The sequence below is a fragment of the Ictalurus furcatus genome, chromosome 14, assembly GCF_023375685.1.
Source record: "Ictalurus furcatus strain D&B chromosome 14, Billie_1.0, whole genome shotgun sequence".
In the NCBI taxonomy this organism is placed as follows: Eukaryota; Metazoa; Chordata; class Actinopteri; order Siluriformes; family Ictaluridae; genus Ictalurus; species Ictalurus furcatus.
In genome coordinates, this window is record NC_071268.1 from 13,568,276 (window position 1) to 13,582,701 (window position 14,426).

General features: G+C 36.0%; 1 long non-coding RNA gene across 1 annotated transcript; it reads right to left on the bottom strand.

Annotated features, from left to right (window-relative positions):
- Positions 1-120: 120 nt before the first annotated feature.
- On the bottom strand, positions 121-13,782 carry LOC128618653 (uncharacterized). Its single transcript, XR_008387768.1, has 3 exons — positions 13,432-13,782; positions 2,528-2,558; positions 121-279 (listed from the first exon to the last, which is right to left on the bottom strand). It is a non-coding gene; the product is annotated as an uncharacterized LOC128618653 (long non-coding RNA).
- Positions 13,783-14,426: the final 644 nt, after the last annotated feature.

The following is a 14,426-nucleotide window of genomic DNA, read 5'->3' on the forward strand; positions in this document are numbered from 1 at the left end:
CTGTATCAGCAGTACAGGACTTACTTGTGAATGCTGAGGTTTGAGTTGGTGCTCCTGCAGTTTGTCCATCTGCAGCAACTGCAGTAACAGTGAATGTGTACTTCACTCCAGCAGTCAGACCAGTGACAGTGTAAGACGTGCTTGAAGTGTTACTGCTGTTATTCACACTGCCACCAGTCCAATTTACTGTAAAGTACGACCTGTTCCCAGCTGGCTCATTCCAGGTTAGAGACAGAGATGATGTAGTTTTGTTAGAGACAGTGAGGCTGGCAACAGCACCTGGCACAGTGAACCACACACACACACACACACACACACACAAATGTGTCAATTATTCATGTCTATAATTTTAATAACAAACATTGTCTGAACAACATGAATGTGTCTGAACAGTGCATGGGCCTATATGCACACAGACATACCGAAATATAGAGAAATACAGAAAGAAATTTTCACATTTTTAGAACTGGGACAATTAGTTGTAGTTGTCCAAAATTATACAGTATTTTATATTCACATACAGTATTTTATACTGCGGTAAGTTTCGTTCCACAAATTTCATCGGACAAGCACCGTTCCAAGAGTGCTGATATGTAGCATATCTGGACTGAAACATTTCACTGTATCACTCCGCTTGTCTGTGTTCACTATGTACAATTCCAAAACTAGCAATAATATGTTACATTGAAACCGTTACTAATAAGAACTTTCAGTCAGTCTGTGCATTGCATATCAACACACTACTTTCTGTCTAGCTGTGGCTTCTTTCGGAACTATTTTATAAACAAAAAATTTGGCCATATTGTGTCTGAAATGTCAGTCACTTGATATTTATTTCTTATTAATAAAATTATACAATTATATATAATAATATACATTATTATATAATTTATATAATTATAATGTATATAATTATAATTATAAATGTATATAATTCTACAGTGACTGTGGTAGTCAGACCAGTGATTGGGTAAACAAAGTGTCTGAAATGGTACTGTTGGACCAGCCATAGTTACTGTAAAGTTGGTGTTTGGGATGAGGTCCCACGTTAGAGACACAGGTGACATATTTTCATTACAAATGTTAAGATCCATGAAATATGTTAAATGTAAATATAAATGTAACCATTTAATAACAATGAGATTTACTGTTATAATCAGCTCAGGTTGCACAGAGACTATTTAGCCTGTGTTTCCATTAATATTACCTACAGCAAGAAAGCTTAATAGTGTATGTCATTGCACCCTACACTCAGAAAATATTCAGACCCTCTAGACATTTTCCTCACTTTGTTACATTAGAGCATTATGCCCTGTCCCAAATCGTGCATTTGTTGATTCAAGGTCATTTGTGCATTCCTATAATGTTGGTGAGGATGTAGTCCCATTTTGCATTTTAGACCTTAAAAGTGCTCAATTTAACTTGTTATTAAGCAGCCTTAGGGTTAGAACTTATGTAAAACATTAATTCGTTCATCCTATTAAATCTCCTTTTATATGAAGCTACTGCATGCAATTAGCTGATTTCACCATGATGCATCATATGAATTTAACAATGTGATCTTGTGAAATTTCTATCTGTTTAGTGACGAAAATTAATTTTTCATTTGTCAGTGCATAGCAACCAGTTATGTCTAATTATTTGAGTGAGCAATGACACTGAGATAATGCATTTCAGCTGAATGGCAACCCATTGAGTGCAACCAGCTGAATTTGCCACAATATATCATATGAATTTTTTAGCATGTGAGGAATGTGATGAAGTCTTGAAGACAGTCTCAAATATTTTTATTTCTCAAATTCAATTTACTTCAATTATTTCTCAAATTAAATGTATTCAATTTACTCAATTTACTTTATTTACCCAAATTCTTAAATATTGAAAAGACACAAAAACAAGTTATCTTCTTGCATTGACCAGTCTTTATGCATACGTAAAATTCCATAACCAAAGTAAGTAGCTCTTAATAAATATTTTCTAGAACAAGCATATGCTAGAAAACGGTCATCTCGTATGATTGCTTTGTGACAGTAGATGGCGCTGTTGAGCTTCATCAGCCTGCTGCTCTGGCGTGAGAATCAAGAAGCAGGAAAATGCTTTAAACATGACTAATATTTTCTCTCCAGGTATGTTATCTGCTTTCTCCACATTCCACAGTGTTTAATCATATCCTCTACTTCATGTTTTCCTAGAGGCACAATATTGCAATCAAACCTTTCGGATAAGTATGCCTGAATAATCAATGTCTTGGTTACCTTCTGATCAAAGATGCTCCACCACAAAATACTTTTTTATAGTCTCCCACGATGTTTGTCTGACATACATACATCTCACTTATTTGCTGGCCGACTTTCCATTGGATGATGACTACAGCTTTCTGTCTCACACTGCAAAATTGATCTTACTGGCCTGATAGCTGTAGTTAAACTGGCTTGACTTCAAAGGAAACTTTAAAAAATAACTTCCTCCTCTTTTATCAAAAATCCAATTTTATATGGAGGAAATAAAAGGTTATGCAATTACTTACCTATACTTTCCCCTTGTGCTGGAAGTATGCTCTGAAAGAGAGATGAGGCAAAGAAAAACAAAAGGTCAGCATAATGATTCAGAACACCAATGGGTGTAATCAAAAGGCATTAAGCTTTACTAAATTGGACTGAACTTAATATCTCGACATTTAAATAAGAACGCAACATGTAAACTGCAGGATGTTACCCAGAGGCCTGAATTTCGCAGTTTAACGTTATATAAATAGCTTCATTAGTTTTGGACTGTTTAGTATGCAGCAGGAGTATAGAAATTAATGCACTACTGATTATGGGAAACTAACTCATACAGATCAGTATTTGCTATTTGATTCCCACCATCCACTGAAACACTGAATGAATAGAATACTAAACCATCAGGCTGAAAATGTGTCCATCAGTCCAAGGTCAATGAGTAAAAAACATCTGAGAAAAGCCTTAACACCTAGTAACAGTAACAGTCATTTACATCACTATCTTTTATGATTGTGGCACACAAGTTTAAGCAAACTTAAAGTGTTTTTTAATTTTAGTATTTCATAAGAAATTTGATGCAGCGCAGCACAAATGGAACAAAAGGGATGGTTTTGAATGAATAAATTATTAAGAGGTGTGGTTAGACGAACAGCTGCAATCAAATCAAGAACCAAGTCTGTGCAGTACAGCACAGTGATGTTTTTGTAAGGACTTTGGATTATGATATCATTTGTACATTTAATGTAAAGACTTAGTTGAAATAACCAGCTAATTGACATAATGTACAACAAATCTGTCACTATATTTTATGTTGATTTCTTAGCAGTGATGTAATAGACTACATTGTGCAGTCTAGACCTACAAAAAACAGATTTTAAGCTAGATACAATACTTTGCTTCCAAAACATGACAAACAACACATTTTCACTTTGTGGTTTTAACAGTGGAACTGCATATGTGCTGATTACGTCTGGTCAAATTACCATCAATCACATCTTTATCGATTTGAAAGATGAGTTTATCTTCAAAGCTCTATCTTTGCGATGTCTGATTTTTTAAAACAAATTGCCGCATTACAGGAGAACTAAAGCCCCATATCTTTATCTAGATAATCAAAACCAGGGTGTAAGAAAAGGGATTCTAGATCTCCATCTGCTCTAGAGGGGTTTGTGGGAGGCCCACAAGTGGACCAAAATAACTTTGAAACTCAGACTGCACTGGCCAAATTTGAATGCCATATGCTTTTCTGCGATTCCACCTGCTTCACCACAGCACATTTATTTGTGACCTCAAAAATACCAACAGGGTGCAAACAAAAAAACTAGGTTTGCACCCAATCAAAATAGCAAACCCTCTGCACTAACCAAATTACACTTGTAACAAGAGCCTTAAAACCTAACCTACAATTCTGTAATAAAAAAAAGTCAAACCAATCAATCTAAATTAAACTTCAAAAGGATGCCCATGAGCAACCTTAATGTATATTTGGTGACACCAATATTGAAGTGGATTTAGCAGTGATCTCTTAACCACAACTTGTATGTTTTTTTAGCAAGGACCAGTCATAGTGGATGGGTTGGTTGAAAGCAACAAGGTGTTTTAAACAACACTAAAGCCAACAACATGGTCCTGCAGTGTGTCTCACACAAGCATGACTTTGTTTTGTTATGGGGCAGAAATGACAAAAATAATGACAGGGCAAAAGAAAAAGAGAAAAATCTGTGTGATCACAACAAAGTGTTTCTAAAGGGGTCACTCCATCTCAAATAACTGCAAAGTTGGTTGCTTGACCATTTTAAAATGTTCCAGATTTTTTTAGAGTGATTACCTCAATGTATTGGCATTACAAAACCACCAGTTTTTTATTTTATTTTATTTACATAAGTAAGTGACTACAGCGCAGAAGTTACTGATTTTATCACAGGAGAAACAACACCATAGCTCTGTTTATGACACTGTTCATTTGTAAAACACCTAACTGAACACTGTACTTCCATATTTGGATAAAATCTATTCACACATACCAACTGTAAGACTGTACCAACATGATAGATCAGACTGGTTCTTCAAATCTGACCCTCGAGGTCCACTGTCCTACCTCTGATCTCAAACTCACCATTTTTACAAAAGAATGCTATTATAGAGGACTTATTTCGGTCAAAATTTTTTCGCCCTCATAAAAAAGTCTCAAATCTTAAATGTTCTGCATGCACACTATACTTACCTAGGTACCCCCTGAAAATATTAAGACTGAGACTCGAACCCTTCCCATTATACTGTCATTAAACTGACCATAAAAGTGGAACTGTGAGCAATCTTGAGCATTACATTTGAACTTAAGTTCTAAGTCTAAAGAACACGAATGTGCAAAATGTTTATATATGCACCTTGCAAATGTCTATACCTTGTGTACCGTGTAATGTGCTCTAGAGATCAGTTTTTGTTCCAAGGAGCTAGGACCATCCTGAGTCGAGATATTGAGGTTTCCACAAACAGCTGTATAACCACAATTTGTTGTGTGCAATTACACAAAGATGTTGTAGTTAAACCAACTAAAAGAAAAAAGGGGGGGAACCCCTAGTGGTTTTGCAATTACAATACGTACAGGTAATCACTCCAAAAAATTAGGAAAGTTAAAAATGGTTGAGCAACCAGCACTGGACTACTTGATATTGAATAATGCATAGACTTTTCTGTCATCTGTATCAAGCATGTCTAACAGAAAGATTCAGCTTCCATTTTAACTCGTGTTTAAATCCATACCAGTTGATGCTTTGGAAGTCATAAAGAATTTATTTGACATAGTTTACATCACATCATTACTGTAATCAAACAAAATAGCAAAATAAATGAATACCGAGTAAACTTACCAAGATACCATAGTATTCCAAAATCATAATTCTTTTAATATCCTGTTTAAGAAAACAGGTCCGTTTAAGAAAACAGGTCCAATTTAGTTGCTACGAGGCACTGTTCAGTTACCCACAACTAACTACATAAAAAGTTTAAGAAATAATATAATAAAATCATGATGAATCTTTAATGCTAACATATAACAGCTGCATTGTTAGAAACAACAGACACCTATTATTTGGCCTTAATCATTGTTGCGCCACGGCCGGCAGATGGCACTGCGGCGCAGCTTCGGACTATACACGTGACTCTTGTTTTGGTTTGTTTGCTTCCTGCTTAGACATTGGCGTATGTGCGAGGGTGTAGCTTGATTTGAGCTAGGTGTCTGTGTTTAGTTTAATTATGTAGGCTATTTAAACCCCTCCTGTGGCTGCGTACTTCGTGCAGTATTATCGGTTGTAACGTTCGTAATGTTTAGCGCGTATAGCTATAGCGTCGTGTGTTAGTGCAGTAGCTAATGCGTGTAGCATGCTAGCGGTCTCATGTCCCTGTTCTGTTCTCGAGTAATGCATAGACTATAGTCCCATGTCTGATCCGGATAGCCCTGTTCAACATAGATCGCGTTTCTTGTGTTTGTTTGTTTGTTTGCTTTCCTGACTCCATGTCCCGTGACGTTACAATCATTAATGGGAAATTGAATAGAAAGGCATTTTACAAACATGCCAACAATGTCACTCAATGAGTGGTCAATTTACTAGACTGGTAAATATTAAACAAATTCCACTATCACACTCAGTTCGGTTAGTCTTTTTTTTAAATTAGAACAATCAGACTAAAGTTGTTTTTTGTTTTTTTACTGAATATTAGATTCAGTCCAGACTCTACACAATGGGTGTGTAGCATCGCCTTGGCCTACAGAGAGCAGGAAGAGCACCATATTAATACCACACTTGCCACTTCCACAACGACTGTTCTCAAAGAGCCTTGCATTGCTGCCAACCCTCCTGACCCTTTTCCACTGCTCTGCCCTGTCACGAACTCAATACTCTATTCTTTATAAAGGTCACAGAACTCACCACATATAATGTTGGTCTATATATAGCATTTTCATAAAGACTACGGCATATGCCTACAATTGTTACAACATTCTCGAATTATAGACTTTATATTAAACACAAGATTAATCTCATATGCTTTAAAAGACCCTTCCTCTCTGAGAATTATAACTTATGAGAAAGAGATGGGACAGCAGAAGGGCACACAACGCTTACAGTTTTCTACTGAGGCTCAAATTTCAGCACTGGCTGTAAAATCCGTACACATTACATGGGTGGATGAATGGATGGATGTATGGATAGATGGATAATAAAATCTCATGGGTGACCGCTATGTTGTCAAACTACACAGATTGAACTTCATTCAATGTCCAGAGTGTATCTTACATTTCTTTAATAACATGTATTAACCATGTAGGGTTACAAGTTAAAAATTACCCTCAGTTTCTACCAAAGAATGCCATGTATTAAAAGGCAGTCAAGGAAGGGCATGCTAGAGGGATATTACATTTCAGTCTATACTAGATATACTGGATTTTCTGTTTTGATGATGCTATGCCTGTGTTGTTTTATGTAGGCCTATGTTTAATTCCCTGGACTGGTTCTCACAGTACTTTGCTTGAGTTAGCTATTTATTAGATTTTTATCAGCTCACAAGGCTTAAAATTACAGTGTTCATTTTGTCGATGAAAAATGTTTGCTCCATCATAAAAAACGAAATAACAAAATAATAATTCGATGGTCTGCTCAAAATATATGATAAATGTACATTTCTTTAACAAATAAAAATGTCAAAATAGAGATACAATAGACAAAAATTTCATAAGTGGTCGTTTGCACAAAAGTGAAACATCTTTGTTTATCTTTAGAATTATTTAAGACATGTTGCACACTGAGGCAAGAAAGCACACATGAAATGCTAGATGAACGCTGGACCTATGTTCTCGGATCGACATATGTGCACTAATGCTTCATATGTGGAGAAAATTACTGTCGTACTTCTTGCTTGAGTGGTAACTTTAGCAACCTTTTGATTACAGTGACACTGTTTTGCGATATATCATTTCATCTTCTAGGATTTTTTTTTTGTACTGTCTTTTTATGCTTAAATAATACTAGCTACTTATAACTAGCACAGCACATTTATACAATTTTATTAAGTGTATTCCGCATAATAAATGTGGTTACTAGAGTAACATTATTAACTGTAACAGAACTGTACCCAAATTCTCCATTTTGTAACTTTCATTTAGCTAGCACCCAATAAAGGCTTAGCAGCCCCATAATCTCAATGTGCATTTGTAACATTATCTATTGTTCCATTTAAGAAGAAATTAAAACTAGCTGTTAAAATTAAATTTAATTAAAATGAATTAAATAGTGTATATTTTAACAAAACATGTCACAATTATTGGCATGCCTGCATTTAGTACTTTAGATAACCTGTGTCTGCTAAAATAAAACTATTGCGTCTGGTCATATAATACATGATGAGATCAGGGAAAATAAACCAAGCAATCTGAGATCACTCCTCAATACAGAATCTCTCCAGATCTTCCATGGAACTATGTCTTCTTCTATGACCTCAGCCTTTCAGCCCGTTATTCGTAACAAGGTTCCTCACAGATACTCTACCAAATTTAACACTGGGGATTAGATTCTTTGTTGTATAACCTTCCTTCTTTTTTTATGCCAAACCCACCTTGAGTCTAAGTTGTCAAAAACTCAATTTTTGTCTCATCTGACTACAAAACTCCAGAAGTGTCCAGCAAACTCCAGGAACACTTGTGATTAGATGAAAGAAAATGCGCATACCTTCCAGAAAGTTTGTTGGCATGGGGTTTATGCTGTCTAATTGTAGATTTGGAGACTTACCGTAGTGACCCCAAAATGATACCATATTCTGCAAATCTCCAACTGTGATCCTTGGAGTAATTTTCACCTTTCTAACCATTCTTTCTCTAACCATTCTCATCATGGTGTGTGGGGCAAAATACACTTGCATCCTCTTATAGGCACATTTTAAGTCCTAACAGTGGGTGTGAGATTTTTCAGATGAGTAGTTAATTTTTTGGCATTATGAAGGTCATACTTTTGCCATATTACATTTATGTATTCTTCAGATGATAAAAGGACTAACTGCTTCACCTTATATTTATACCCCAGTGAAACAGGAAGCCATGGATGACCACTTATGAGACACTCAGGTGAACTTACAAGTGTCAAATAAAACTGGAAACATGCTTCAGTCATATTTTGTTCATTATAATTCCTAAGGATTCCAATAACTGTTACATGTGGATTTGTGAAAAACATACATTTTTATATTTTCTTTTCTTAGAATAAACTTACTTTAATTAAAGGATATATTTATTTTATCCTTTCAGTGTGCAATTGTCTAATTAACCATAATTTTAATAATCCTTTTTTGATCAACTTTATGAAAGAGCACTGATCATTCTGGAGCTGTTTGTTACTATGTATATTGATGTATAAAGCCATCATGTTTGGGGTATAAACAACTCCAAAACATCTTTATATCAATGAACTTAACTACTAACAGAGATTGCAATGGTCCTCTTCTCACATGTTTTCAGAAGAACATTTTTGGCGCCCCAGACAATGAGGGATTAAATGCTATCTGCTACCATTGTACTACAAGACTTGTCACTCCTGATTCGCAAATTTTTCTTGCATTTTTCTTTGCTCGTTATCTTTTCTGTCCAAGCAATGTCATTTCTAATATATGTATCAGATTCTTTAAAATTCAGATTTTTTAATCTAAAAGTTTTATTTATTTATTTTTTTTATTTCATGATATTGCCTTTAAAATAACCACATGCATTGTGTGACAGCTGTCAAAAGCTGTGAAAATGTCATTCTGATTTGGTCTCAAACCCATGGAGATGTATAAGACATACAGGAACTGTAAGTAAAGAAAGAGACTAAGCACTACAAGCACTACTATAGCCATAAATGTTTTTGCATATGCAAATAGGATAAAAATACCTATGGTCGGATTCACATACAGAGATGTAAATAAAGAGGCCCGACTCATAAGCTTCCTCAAATTACAGTAAACAGCATTGTTACTGGTTTTCCAGACATTAGACATTAGGTGAATAGTGAAATGAGTTCTAAGTTTCAACCAGCTACCTGAAATGTGTTGGCACTGAAAACACAGCACTGTGGGTGAAAGTCTCCTTTAATACAAATCCTGAAGAATCAAGAAGAAGCAACAAACCTGTATCCATTAAAAACAATAATGATCTGTAATGGAAGCGCAACACATCATTTTAACCACATCAGCTGTTCTACCAATGGGAGAATTTCCATGTTACAAATGGAAAACTCGTCGGTACAACCCAGTGGGAATGATATACTATCAGATAATCATGCAAATGAGAAAAAGTGTAGCTTCATAATAATTCATAATAAAAACATTCCAAATCAAGTCTAAACTGTAAAAAAAAAATTTCTTGATCTTTTGACTTTTTTTTTTTTTTTGCTTTTGTGCCTTGTACAATCATATCTGAAGTTAGCCTTGCCTGTTCCTTGTTTCACCTCTCCTTTTTATGCTTCATGCTTCTGCTCTGTTCCTTGAGACGTCATGCATATGTAAAGCTGCATTGCTGAGCTCTGGTATTTAGCACTATATTTCCTTGTTCTTTCCTATCTGGACCCTGATTATTGATATGCTGGTGATAACCTTGACTGCCTGTTCCCTGACTCCAGCCGTGAATGTTAACTACAGTATGCTTCAATGAAAAATAATAATACAAAGACTCTATCTACTCTTGATGCATTTCTGAGAATGCACATTGATTTAAAGATAACTATAAGCATAAGCACTCATTTGCCTATATTACTGTCATTGGATTCCATGTAAAACAACCTTTCACGGGGTATTATGCAAAGCAGTGCAGCATTCTGACTGACGCTTCAAATGCCCACATTATGGGTTACAGAGTAACTGTTATGGCCAGGGAAATGTCAATATGGAAATGGAAAGACTGCTTTGACTTCATCCTTCAGTAACAGATCAAACTCACAATGCATTAAGACTTAACAACTGAAATTAGGCCCTGACTGGTCTTCCTGCATGTGCTATTAAGTCCTAGCATCTGATCCAGAAGGCCAGGTCACACCAGACAGACTTTAGACCCCTCCTTTTGAATTATCACCTGAACTGACACTTTATTAAATTAGAAATAGCAGTAAGAGTATATTGTTCATTCTGTCATTCACTCAGTTCCAGTAAGCACGTAATCCTTTTTAAACACCTTATTGTATTAGTTATTTCTTACATGTTTACTGATGTATCAGTACTCACTCCTGTTCCTAATATTGCCTTGTCAGTATCTTCTTAAGATTGAAGTTGATTTGCACTTGCATAAGCTTGTGTTTTCCAAGTAGACAAGCAAGCCAACAAAATAGCAAGTCTGCCAAGTAAATGTGAAGCGAGAGCTTGGAATTATGAGAGTATATCTGATTTTTCTAGCAAAAATAAGAGTTAGTGTATGTGAGACTTTTTACCTCAAAATATTGCTTTGAAGCATTTTTTCAAGTTATCTGCTTTGACCTCATAAGAATGATAGGTCAATATCCAAAGTCAGAGAACTGTCTCATGTAAATTAATGTAAAATATAAACATAAATGTAAATTAATCAACATACCACATTATGATTTTCCTGCAGCGGAAGGAATAGCAATATTACATTTGCTATATTAATAAAAGTGTTTTCATTATATATAGTTTACAATTAAAACAGAGTTCAAATTCAGTGAATATTCACAGAGCAATTAAACAAAGCATAATGATATTTGTCACCCTTCAGCTGTCACCCATTAAAGTCCAACAAAGGCAACAGGTTTTGCAGACTTACACTTACTACACCCACAAATGCTTTTTTACACTTTGACATACAAAATTTATTAGGTTACAAGTCTCAGTGCATGCGTCTCTATCCAGCAAAATGTCAAACAATCAAGCAGGAGACTTGAGATTTTATCACACACCCCTGTGACCCCAAATCACCTGTTCAGAGAGGTGCACTGAAGGGCACTTCTTTCTCCTGAATTGATACAGTTTTGCTGTTTGTTCTTCCTGAATACTGCTATTAAGCAATGCAACCTCAACCTTAGGCAATGACATCCTGTAATTTAAAATAGTGCTGAGGTGTACTTCTTCAGTCAAGAATACATGTTTCATTCAGAAGACACCTTTATCTAAAGTAAAAGAAGGCATGAGAGTTAAGCGTCCTGACATTTGAACTGTTCTGATCACTAGCCCAGAACCCATAGCTGAAGCTACCACTGCTTTCTACTACTTACTAAGTTGCTTTACATACATACTTCTGACATATGTATGACCACTGCTATTTTACAGAAAATGCAAAGAAACATATGTGCAGTTCTATATAATTTCTGTATCTTAGTTAGATCAATGCTCTGATGATGAATGTCAGGAGAGAGACCTATTCCCAACTTCTCCTTCAGTAACATTCTTATTACATTCTTGTTCAGAGTAACTACAGTACATGACATGAAATCCTTTTAGCTGACAATTTTGGAATAAAGTTATCCAATGATTACTCAAGGTTTACTTTGAGCAGGCCTGCAAAACAATACTGCTAGCATACACCAATCATCTGCACACAGATCCACAAAACGGTTAGACACGTTCCCGATACAATCAACAATTTTATCTTATCACAATTTTAGCTTCTTTAAGATCGAGTTATTTTTATCTCAAAGCATTTCCTGTTGTCCACAGGAAACAGTTTTATGTGTGTTCTTCCTAAGAAAAAATACTTTCTATCAAACTCTATTCCCTTCAGTGCCTGAGTCTAAACAACCAAAAGAGACCTTTAGATTAAAAACAACCATTTAACAGGAAGGCCTCTATAAAAAATTTGGTGTTACTGTGAAATGATCATACACTCGTTTGCAAAGTCAGGGATCGGAACACAACCGCTGAATTAAAATGTTTCAGTTCCCTTATATCGTAGTGCATTTATTTATCCTTCAACAGTGGCCTATAATGACATGATCACCACTTCACATAACACTTTACAAGCCTCGAACCCAGCGTTTTACAAGTTCTATACATAGCAAAGACCAAAAAACTTTTAGAGTCATCAGCTTACAGCTAGGAGAGAAGCTAATAAGTTAGGTTTCTGAAGCTGCTGCATTTACGCGCACTGCAGAATTTGGGTTACTTCACACGAAAACTGTCTTTCAACACCACTATGAGTTCTTTGGTTTATTATTATTTAGTATGTATTGTGTATGTTTCTGTTCAACATAATAAACAATACTAATACATAATCCACTCTAGCACTTTTATACAGCTCGTTTTAGCTTAGCCTATCACTGTACGGGGTAGGACATCTTTAGTTTCAGTCTTAGCCTTGGGTTGGATACTGAATTTGGAAAAATGTCTTTTGGTAATGGCTAGCATACATCTTTAACATGCTGGTAATATATCTCTTCTGTGAACTTTACGTACACTGTCTTCTGGTTCCATCCAATAAGGGTTATGATGTATGCATCCAGATGATGTGCTTCAAGATGTTGTTATGTCGTACATGATATAGACCTTGCCTTTTCATTGTGAACATATCCAGACCTTTTTTAAAAGTTTATTTTAAAACCACACTTTCCATTCAGATGTCTGTCATTTTTAAACGTCATTTAATGTATCAAGAAAAGGGAAAATGTGCACCACAACATGCAAAAGATACATAGTAAAGGAACAAAATATGTACATTTGGTGGTTTTAAAGCCTTAATATCAAAGACTAGTGCTTTAAAAATAGCAATGCGCATACTTTCCCAAGTACTTTTACAAGTCTGGAAACTTTAAGGTTTCCATAAACACTGATGGAGCTCGAGACTCATTTAGCGCTGTACCTGGCGGAGCAGGTGCACAGCTCGAGACTTGAACCATCGTTCTACACGGTCAAACTTTTACCCGAAAAATATCGCCAACGTTATTAAAAAATAAATACAGATACCTACATGATTAAGAAGACACAGTCTCATGAGAGTCACAGAGAGGAGTATTCTTAACGAATGCCGTGTCATGATGCCGGTTTGAGTTCAGCTGAGCGGTGAAGCCTCATATGTCCTGTTAAAAAGTTTCCTCGCGCGAGCACAACTCTTTCTGTGAGGACGCACCGCCTCGAGCTCGAGACAGTCAGAGTTCCTGATACTGTTTTAAAAGTTCGCTAAAAAATAACAATTTAAAACAGCAAGAAAGAAAAGGAAACCAAAAACTCACAGCCACAGACCGTCTAGGAGATTGTGAGATGGCAGTAATATACAGTGAGGTAAAGGAATAAAGTTTTTGAATTTACGGTACTGGGAGGAGCAGCCATCGGGAACCAGCAGTCACTTCTGATGGCCTAGTGCAGGGGTTCCCAAACTTTTCCAGGGCAAGGCCCCACAAATGGCATTAAAATTTGACCGAGGCCCCCCTTTTGCAAGATGTCTTTAAAACACATTAAAAATACAGACTTCTGAATATATCCCCCTTTTTTATTAATAATTACATCTTGCATCTTTACATTACATTACATTAGGAATTGATTGTGTGTGTGTGTGTGTGTGTGTGTGTGTGGTTGTCAGAGTGAGAAATAGAAAACATGCATTTATTTATTTTTCACACCAAATTGTTGAGGCCCCCCAGGCGCCCCCTGGCCCCCACTTTGAAAACTAGTGGCCTAGTGCAGTGGTTTTCAAAGTGGGGGCCCCCCTGGGGGCTGCCAGGGGGCCTCAACAATTTGGTTGGAGCCACCAAGCCCATCCCTCCCACTGGTGTGTTTTCTCTTTCTCACTCTCAGACAACCACACACACACACACACACACACACACACACACACACACACACAATCAATTCCTAATGTAAGGTAATGTTAAGATGTAATTATTAATTTTAAAAAAAGAAGGGGGATATATTCAGAAGTCTGTATTTTTAATGTGTTTTAAAGATATCTTGCAAAGGGGGGCCTCG